This window comes from Bombus flavifrons, chromosome 14 (assembly GCF_040668555.2).
Source record: "Bombus flavifrons isolate JBK064 chromosome 14, iyBomFlav1_principal, whole genome shotgun sequence".
Taxonomy (NCBI): Eukaryota; Metazoa; Arthropoda; class Insecta; order Hymenoptera; family Apidae; genus Bombus; species Bombus flavifrons.
Genome location: NC_138455.1, coordinates 2714229 through 2724880, shown reverse-complemented (window position 1 = coordinate 2724880; position 10652 = coordinate 2714229). Strand labels below are relative to the sequence as shown.

Below are 10652 nucleotides of genomic sequence, written 5' to 3'. Positions count from 1 at the left end.
GCTACCCGTCGAAGAATTCTAAATCCTCGACCTATTTAATGAAAATCTTAAACAGCATCGGCTGCTGTTCCTACCAACGAATTTTTCCTCAAATCGAGCAGTATTTTCGAAGAAATAAGGAAAAAAAGAAGACCCAAGAAGCAGAAGAATAATGCAGGAGGGTGAAAGATATCGTTGATGGTGAAAGAGGGATGCTGGCGGCACAGATCGAGCAGCGGAGGCTGTAAAAAGTAGTAATTCGCGTGGGGTCCATAAAAATGTTTATCACCGTCAATAAAAAGACTCTCTGGTCCTGGCGGGTTTCTAGCTCTTTGCCGCTCTGCCGGTACGATGCTTAACGTAAAGCTGAAAAGGAAGCCAAAAATGGACGGCGAAGGAGGCCAAGGGTGTAGCTTTAACCTTAACGACGAACCAACCGATAAAATCTACCGACCGCGGCTGTTTACTCGTTGTTTTTTGTTTTAGAAAGAATTATTAATCGCGAGACTGTGTTCTGTTCAGAAATTGTATCTGAATACCTGCATGCCCAGGTTCAGGTTTATGAGCAGGAAATATTGGAGAAAACGTTGTGAAGGTACGCGATTGGATAAAAAAATTACAAACGAGTTCTGGAATCTTATGTTATGTTATGTTAAATGGAATCGTTTTCATTTAAAACATTCGCCATGATCCCCTCGAAGGGTCCAACCAACACTCGACATCTCGTTGAGGTTCGGCCGGAAAGAGATGCCTTCGAGATGCATGTAAAATGAAAACAAAACATTTCTGATTGTGCAAAAATATTTTTTGAGTTATATGGTCGATAAGATCCCTTGGTGTTGTTTTAAATAATCACAAACAAATTAAACCTGTTTATAACTCGACGAGAGTGGATTCAATGGTATATTAGATACAATAATTTTTATTTCGAGAAACATACAAAGTTTTAATTTTGAGATAACATTTCTTATTTCCAATTATCTATCTCTTGTCTCTAAATAAATTACACTTCGAACTACAACAAAATACAAATCGGAGATACAACATTGTAATACAGCTATGTCTCGTTGTGAGAAAGAAAACGTCATTCCAACGCTAATAAATAATGTCATTATCCTCACGATAGCTTGTGTTTTCGCGCAGTACGCTGCCTACTATACGAGTCGTGCAATAGCAATTTCGCCTTGTCTCTGCATAAACTTTTATAGAGGCATTGAAAGTCTCGGGTAGTAGACGTTGCAAACACTAGTGAAGTTAAGACACCATTGTCGAGCGAAGCTAGTTCAAATTACAGTGTACCGTGTTAGAGTTAAAATTTCTAGTAACAAATTCTCTACCAGTTATATAAGAATATTCAGTATCCAATAAGCGGTAGTGTCCTATCTCCTTTAATATATCCATTTTATCGTCAGTCAATATTTTATTGCTATTGCGTCAGGGAGGTCGTCAAAATCTCTCTCAGGATTTACCGGAACGCTTGGCACGTGAGTGGAAAATAGAGCAGATGGTTGATACATGGGCAGGTTAATATAATACAAGGGATTTATCTGGCTTACCAAGCGCAAACGTTAATGAGAAAATAGATTTTGGTTTATTCCGGCTAATTGCAGCAAATTGTGACAGAGATTTAGCAATTAAGATAAATGAGACATAAGATGTGTAAATTGATTTGTTTTATTATCGAAAAAACAGTCATTAATTTCTTACTAATTCAATAAAGTTGCTAGAATTGTACAGCGTATAACGTACAATTTGTCTCTTGTCAATCTATTATAATAATATCACTAGTTAGTAAATTATTATGCATTGTGGAAATCTCATTCCAAAATTTGTTAAACTTTGTAAAAACCATATTCCATCGTAAAGGGCCTCCTATGTTACGAACACTTATTAAATAGCCAATAGCCAAACATTCTAGTTAGTTTCTAGTTTATCGCTCGTATCGAAACTCTGATGGTATTAAATTTCTAGCACAGAATTATTCCAAACATCCGTAAAGTTTTATCGAAGCCAGAATTTCGAACGTTTAGGAAACTCTCTTGTTGCAGCTGCTGCTTCTAATTTTCGGAACTACGATTTCTGCAACAACGAACTTCATGCAGCGTCGAACACCTGTTGAAAATTAAAATCAAATCCAAAATTCACCAATTTTAATCCTACTTTGCAGACACGAAAATCTGTAGAAAATACAGCGCGAAGTAACTGGAACGCTCTTGTCTTGCAACTTGCTCGTGACTTTGAGAAAGAAATATAGAAATATATTTCAATATGACAGTAACGTTGAATTTATTGTATAAATTCGTCATATTACAAGCGTAATTCGAACACAGCTTTCGTTGTTCGATTATTATTATACAAAAGCGAATAAAGAGAATACAGGACAATATTATAACAATTGTTTTACCCCGTATGAAATGTTTTCTATAATTGCAACACAATTCGCAACATGGTTTACAGAGTGTTTCTCGTTAATATAACACCGATGCGTAGTATTCTACAAACGTCCGAACTAACCACTCATCCAAAGCACATCTCATTAGTATACATGGGTTTCACGATGAACGTTTGCATTCAAGTAACAGTCGATACCCATTAGACGACTGGGCAATATTACAATAACTGGAACCAACGTGTAATTTAATAGTAATTAACGTTAGTGGATAGTGTATTGACATCGACGCAACGTCCGGAAGCATCAAAATATAATTCTCCGAAGATAGCGCTACTATGCGCACGTTAATTTTATCTTTGATGGACAAATTTAATTCTATATTTTTTATTTATTTCAAACTTCCGACGAAAACAGAAATATTTCATTGGATAGACCACCCATCAATGACCATTCATAATTTCGAAGTTATTTATTAAAATATTATTTCCAGATTCATAATTCGCTGTAAAATCGCGCGTTCGAACGTAACCCGAATATGATGAAATATTGATTACAAACATTTTACATATTCAATTTTTGACAAAACAAATTTTAACGCGAAACTAAATAAATGCGTTGATATAAATTCATGAATATTGCTGTTTCTATTAAAGCAAGCATCGACAAAAGGGATACTCTCGTTGACAAGATTTGAAATTCTTTCACGTGACGAGCAGTGTCCTACAAGCGAGGCGGTGAATTTCCATCAGGAGAAGCGATAAGCATGGTAACTTTTATCTCAGTACACCTTCCCAGTCCATCCCCTTCCGTCTAGACGCAACCCTCGTATCCATGCGACTCGCTTTTTAACATAATTTCACGTTTCATTGTCTCCGGGAGTTCCAAGTTCCTACAGGGGACCTGTGAGAAGTCCTGAATTTTAATACGTTCGTATAGCGACTGCATCGCCTTTTCCAGTCGGGACTGGATAAATTTGCGTACAAATGCGAGCGCAATCTTCATACGCAAAAAAGAAAGAAATTTCGCTGTACAGTTGCGCTCTTTGCGTCTTGCGAATCTGACGAATCTGGAAAATTGACAACGTCGCTGATACGTTTCATGATTCCATATCCCGCGAAGTGAAAATAAAATTAATATCAAACAGAAAGGAAATGAAATTAATAACTTGCATTATCTATTTCAAGCAATTATGATGAACCTAAGTAAAAGTAATTCATCTCTTATGCGAGACTTCTAAGTTACGTTATTCTTTAGCTTCATAAAATTTCGGAATTTCTGCTTGTGCAGCAGTATGCTTGCATTAGTTTTCAATTGAGTGGAACATTTTCAATGTTCCCAGATTTCAGAATGACTAATGCCAAAAGCTGGAACCAACAGAAATGCATCGTAAACTGAAGCTGTTCGTGTTCCTGGTAGCTACACGAAGTTAAAAAGGTTCGTCCTGATGTTCATTTGCTCCAACATTCGTAGTTTAACTTAAATGGCAACCAGAGACTTGCTGTATTCGATATAATTTCATATTTCATTGTCTCCTGGGTTCCAAGTTACTGTACAAAGTTTGCGGAAAATCCTGAATTTTAATATACCTGTGTAGGAAGTTTCTATCGTTCTTTCTGTTCTGCTCTTGCAGGTTTCTTGCTAACATCGTTTCCCTGCGACAAACTTATTTTCTGTTAACATTATTGCAACTATTAGTCACATCATTTGCAGTCTTACTTGAGATACTCATAAACAGATTTACGATTCATATTCTTGTTCCGAGATTATAAAAATTTCCAATTGCAGTAAGTTATATTTTATGCAAAGGTTGGTATAACGAATAATTTACAATTTGCAACGTGACACGTTTGACTCTTATTCTAAACATTTTTAAATGATCATTTTGCGAGACTGCAAACTCAGAGAATCAACAGAGTCGAGGATGAGAGGGTGAGAAAACAGCGAACTGAACGCCTCATTATTCCTAAAGCTTGACTTCCCGTAAGTCTGGTTGCGAGCTTTGCGGCACGTTCTACCCACAAACAACCCTTCTTGCCCGGGAGGCAGAAACTCCGCAATAATATCCACGAGGATCGATCACGATTCACGAAATATACCATCGGCAACGAGCAATACTCACTATAGCTAGTTGATCACATAATTTCTGAACTATTCGAAAAATAAAACGTACGATATATGGTTTCGTTCTCGATTTTCGAACGATTTATACTCTGATTTCTTGAAAGTGTTGAGCACTAAAATCAATTTTCCCCTTTCAACGTTTCCCTGTACATCTGAATCCTACGAGAATGGAAAACGATTGTTTTTGAGGTATTCTGATCTTTGCGGAACGAGATCATTCCTCGGCCAATTTATCGGCAATTTTTCTCGTGAATCGGAGAACAACGGTTTCCTAGCGAGAATCACGCTACCCTTGACAAGTTCGACGAACGACCAGCGGCCAGTCGTGGTAAAAGCCTGTGAATGAGGGGTCGAGAACAAACGAGCGCATTTTTCTGAGGGCTAAAACAAGAAAGAGAAGCCAATGGAGAGCCTTTATCACTCCGGGACGATTGCTCGTGTGTAAATACGTATTTCTTTTGTTTTCGGTCGGACCCTCATCAAATTTCCTGTCGCAGAGAAGCACCGGCTGTTTGACGGGGAACGACCTATCCCGAAAGGTTTGCTCGCGTTTCGACACGCGAGATCATTCGAAACTAACGTTACATACAAAAATTTTATAATTAATTCACGCGTATATTCATTTAAGTTAGTTACAAGATAACTTCGAGCACTCGATCTATCATCGTTTATAAAATTTCTATCCTGGGAGTTGCTTATTGTGTAATTTCTTAAGAGGCAACATCAACCACAGGTTGATACATGGGTAATGGAAAGTAAGTTATTCATGGCTCTGAGCTAATAGTCACATAATGGATAACTTTGGAAGCTTTAAAGGCACCAGATGTATCCATAATCCCTCAGACACCGAGAGCTTCTATGGGTGCTGAAGTTATTAATAGTCTCAGGAGTCTCTAAGGAGTCCACGAAAGTTGAGATATCGAATATTTCAGTATCCAAAGTATCTAGAGATTTGGTGGACACTATACAGCTAGAGCTCTACGAGATCCGTACGAGACACTCTTCATGTATTAGGCATCTAGAATCTAGACAATAGAACCAAGGGTAGCTTGGGAATTGGGCCATGGACAGATTGAGAATTTGAAAGTAAGGAACTTTAAATGTTCTTCTATATAGCACAAGTCCAGCGCTCGTGAAAATTCCAAGAATCAAGGATAATACAGGATAATACAATTCTTTTGGCAAAATGATACGATTTTTCTGCTAAAATTGTTAAATGCTGTAGGCTTTGCAGATAAATGTGTGTTGTCAAATATAGGCCAAAACTGCAAACTTCGGTTGCGTACGTGTGACCCCTCTTGGTAAACAGGAAGGAAACGAGATGCTTTACGATCGACTCTTTTGCCGGTGGCGGGCTTCCGGATTTCTTCCGCGAAATCTCTCCGCATTGCCTCTACTTGAAGATTTAAAGCCTTTCAGAGGATGGAAAACACGCTGTTATGAAAAAAGTCGTTTTACTTCGTTGTAGAATGTAGCTGAGTAATACGGCACCAATAGGTATTGAAATATTTTATGGCACGAGTATCCATTGCTCGTGACGTCAGCAACCAGATCGATCGGCTATAAAAAAAAGTGGAGTTACGAATATTATATAACCAAGTGCTCCTTTTCATATTTCCTAAAAGGCAATAATATTTGATACGAAAAATATAGCTGAACGAATTCCCTAAATTCCCACTCTTCGAAACCTTTCAAAACACGGGATAGGGCATGTCTATATAGGTTTCACACAAATTCCATACATTTTACAGATACAGCTAGAGCAATGAAATCTAAATAGAGGTTTGTTCCACTTTTGAAATAGAATAAAGAGAACTTAAAATTTTCCATAAATGCGTAAACATTCAATCATTAAAACAGACACTTACAAACTACACCTTAGTTTTCCTTCAAACTCAAATTGAATAGTAAATTGATGTGAAAGTCTTCTCTTCACTTTCAGGCCTTGCCAAAATCGAGTTCTACATGTTTAATAGCTATTGTAATTGATCTAAACAGAGAACGGAATTGCCTGTGGAAAATAATGGAAATGAGAGAAGGACGGACCCGGGTGATCCAAGTTTCCTTCGTTGAGATGCAAGGATAACAATTTGAAAGGGTTGGTCGACGCTTCAGGAGATCAGTTTGTCGTGTAGCAGTCTGAAAATCGATGTTCTATGTCTATGACATTACCGAAGCGACGCGATGATCGTTTCACAGAAATTCTAGTAAAATTTGTATAAAAACTTGGTACTAAAAATAAAGCAGTTACTTTTTCCGGTAGAAATTGTATTAAGAAACAACAAAAATTTTAAAATCGTTGAAAAAATTATCTCAGGATAGGACATTTAAATTATTTAATTCGTATTGAGAAGATATACAAGCATCTGAAATTTATAAGTCATAGCCAGTGCGCTATTTTCATGAAGCAGTTTTCAAATATTAAAATCAGCAATTTGGTATAAACGTTTTCGAGCGTAGTAGTTAGCGAAATTCTATTTTTAAAGTTTCAACCAGTTTAAAATTCAGTTTCAGCTTCTGCCTCATTTTTTATTCAGTATAGTTGATTCAAATAGAAGAAGTAGCAAATAAATTTTCATGAAATTCGTTCACACGAATATTCGCAGGCATCCGTATTAACGTATACAAAATTATTAAATCTGGTGTATCAATGTAACTTAATTAATGCGAAACATGTAATTAGTTCAGTATCGGGGTAGTATTGATTGAAAAACAAAACAACCTTTATATTTTCCCCTCCGACTGTAAATTTTAAACACTCGCAATGGCAAGAAATCCAAATTAGTCCTAAAACTAGAGTAGTCAAAATGTCCAATTTGTAATTTCTCATAGAACTTTGATAGAGTTATAACCGTAAATGTTGGAGAATCTGAATAATTCTTTCTAAAATATATAGATTGCTAGACAGATAAAAGCTTTGGCATAAGTTTGATACTTCCGTCCTTGGAGGTTTCAGTATCCAACTATTCACTATCTAACATCTACGCAAGAGTTTGGTGAATGGAACTCGACGCTTCGTTACTTTTTTTTTCGCCTTTATTTCTCGAGGATGTTTGTTTTATTTATATTATATACGCGTATTGCCGGAATATTATATATTGTATATTACAGAACGCGCCAGAAGGAGAAATGGGAGTGTCAAAATCCACCAAGTAAATCATAACAAAGTAGGTGGCAACTAAATTGCATTTCAGAGAAGTTTCTCGATTTGCAAGTGGACGAAACGCTAGTTCCAAAGGGTGTTGGCTTAAGGCTCAGTCAAGAGGAAATCGATCGCCTATAGAGTTCCCAGGATGGAGGACACCCTTAGGATCCTCGAGGTTAGCACCCAGCTCTGTAATAGCGCTTAACAATGAAATATCATTGTCTAAAACGCCCTGACTAGTCTCGACATCAGAAACGGGACTAAATGGATGTTAGACCCGTATTTGAACGATCTGCGTCCGACAATAATTTAACGTCTTTCTAGAAGCTCGTCGGCGATGTCTATATCGTGACGTCAGTGACACTACGATTTTGATAATCGTTCGAAAGAGAAGAGGGATAATTAATCGTTGTTTGGACTGGTTGTCGGAGGGAGATTAATGAATGGCGAGAGCTTGTTTCGGTGGAAATAAATGAATTTGTAGGTTGATCAAAGTTTCGAATGAAATGCTAAATCGACTGAAATTAAGAAGTGGAATTTCTTGCGGAAATGGAAATTTTCTTCAGATTTTATTACGAAAATGATGAATATTACAAGAATCATTTGTTTTTAATGCATCGAGGAAATCCTCTATTGGATAGAGCTAATTTTTTCATAAAAATCAGAGTTTTGTATATATACATACAACCTCCCTTTGTTCCTGTATATCACAAATATTTGTAACACCTTACCAATCGATTGAGTCAATAGATACTTTATCAAGTAATTCTAAAATGAAATCGTGATCACGGCATATCTTGGCAGTCTGAAAGACGCTAGACAGTGCAAAGATCGATATACCCATATCCCATCAGGTTTCGAAAGGAATTCTGCGATCGTATCGAGGCTGAGTTGAGCACAGAGCTCCTTCGTAATAGTTGCAGAGGTCGAAACATTCCCAAAGGAGTCCTAACGCAGTATATTCATAGGAACGTATATCAGGCCCATACGTATGCCGACGCGCAAACGCGCATATACCTGGACAGCTGCAAACCGATGCATCCAGACACATAATCCGTAAGGATATCTCAAATGTACAATGTAGAGATGGTTTCTATGAAAGTTGATATAAATTTCGATCTATTTTTCCTTATTTTAGTATTGTTTCTCATGCCATGTATTCGAAAGGCGGGAATATACGAAAGTAACATGGTTTTAATAAATTGGGAAGAAGAGAAATTCATATATTGGTGTGTACGTTAGAAAATTTTTGGAAAGAAGTAGCGGAAGGTGTAAACAGATGGTTGTATAATCAGATGGTTGTGTAAACAGGCAGTTGAGAAAGGAATGCTGAACACATAGAGACACGAAGAAAGCAAGGCACAGGTGCATAAATTAGTACGTAGATCCGACTGAAGTGGGTAAACGAATGAGAAATGAAACGCATCGCAACATATGTATATGTGAACCCATGACAAGGATAATGGATATAGAGTCTAGTACATTTGAAGAATGTAGATAAATGAACGTAGTAAAAAGTTTAGATATAGAATGATGAAAAACAGTCTGTAATTTAGGTCAACTTTTAGAGGACACTTGCGTAGGAGCTATTTATTGAGAAGTAGAGGACATCTTGGAACTAACGTAACTGTGTTACTGTTATTTTTATACTATAATACACTGAAAAAAAAAATAGATTTTTGTGATAGCGCAACAGTATAATTTTACGTATTTTGTAATATTTAAATACATTCTTTTTTCTAGAACACCATATTTGCATCACACGGTACAGGTAACCTCCAGAGAAGGTGGTATTCAGCCTATAGATACGTCGTACATGGCTACTTGCATAATTCACCAGACGACACGTAAAAGATATCGAGCTTGGGTCTCAGGTTGGCCAGAAACGAGAGTTGCTCAAGAATCCTGGGCATTTTTATGGGGCTTCTTTTCCAGAGGGACTAGAGAGAATACACATGGGATGTGTACCTTGAAAGGATAAAAAAAGAAAAATGTAATAGATGCCGAAAACTTTTTTGGAGTTTTGTCTTTGACTTAGCTACTTCTTTTTCGATTATTACTTCTTATGTGTAGATCAATGATAGCTGTAAGTTTCATTAAAGTTTGATCAAATGCGTAGAACATTGATTTACAGGAATGAATTTTCATAACATGGAAATTATACAACTTTTAGAAGAATTATATTTTCCTACGGTAAATGAAAATTGTCTAAAAATAGCAAAATATCGAAATCGATACGATTCGACGGTTAAAAATCGAGGACTGAACCTTTTAACAGGAAATTCTCACAATTTTTACAAAAACTTCCATGATTCTGGCTGATAGATAACAAGCCGGAAGCTACGTCTGCTCCTTACAGCGCTGTCTACAGCTTCCAGACAATTTTACGTATTCCACGAGATTTATTCAATAGACCAGGTACGCTCGATGTACCAGGTGAAAGCGTGAATATGAAAAGTAAGAGCAGGAAAAGAGACTGCTTTTAAATAAGGATAGGTAGCTTCCTTTATGGATATCCTTGGACCCATTGTACTGGCCAGCTTTGACCACTGAAGACGGTTTCCATATTATTTTCTCGCGTCTCACCTTTCTCCATGGCTTTACCCCTGCGTCTACAAACTTTCTGAAGTCATTTTCACGTTTGTTCGAACCTGCTTTGGATAAAGATAGAACTTTGTGCGAAAAGTTTCTCTATAAAAATTTTCCATGTTGACCATCGTTAAAACGTTTATAACACACTTTAATTCAGTGAAAAAATAAACGAGAGCACTGTTATTAATAATTCGAGATATAATGCGTGAACGGATAGTCCATTTTTGTTAAGAAGATAAAGAAATAATATCTGTAACGCAATGGATATAAATTTTTACGAGAATAAGAAATTATCGTTGCTATTAATTATAATAATAGCGCAGCTACCGTTACAAAATCTTAACGTAACAAAATTCCAAATCGATGGAAATTGTTCTAAAAAATTGATGGAAAAAAAGAGCTTCGAGAGTAATATCTTTACAA

At 36.7% G+C, this 10652-nt stretch overlaps 1 long non-coding RNA gene across 1 annotated transcript; it reads left to right on the top strand.

The window, feature by feature from the left end:
• The first annotated feature begins 7942 nt into the window (after window positions 1-7942).
• On the top strand, window positions 7943-9670 carry LOC138187312 (uncharacterized). Its single transcript, XR_011175147.1, has 3 exons — window positions 7943-8693; window positions 8776-9002; window positions 9381-9670. It is a non-coding gene; the product is annotated as an uncharacterized LOC138187312 (long non-coding RNA).
• Window positions 9671-10652: the final 982 nt, after the last annotated feature.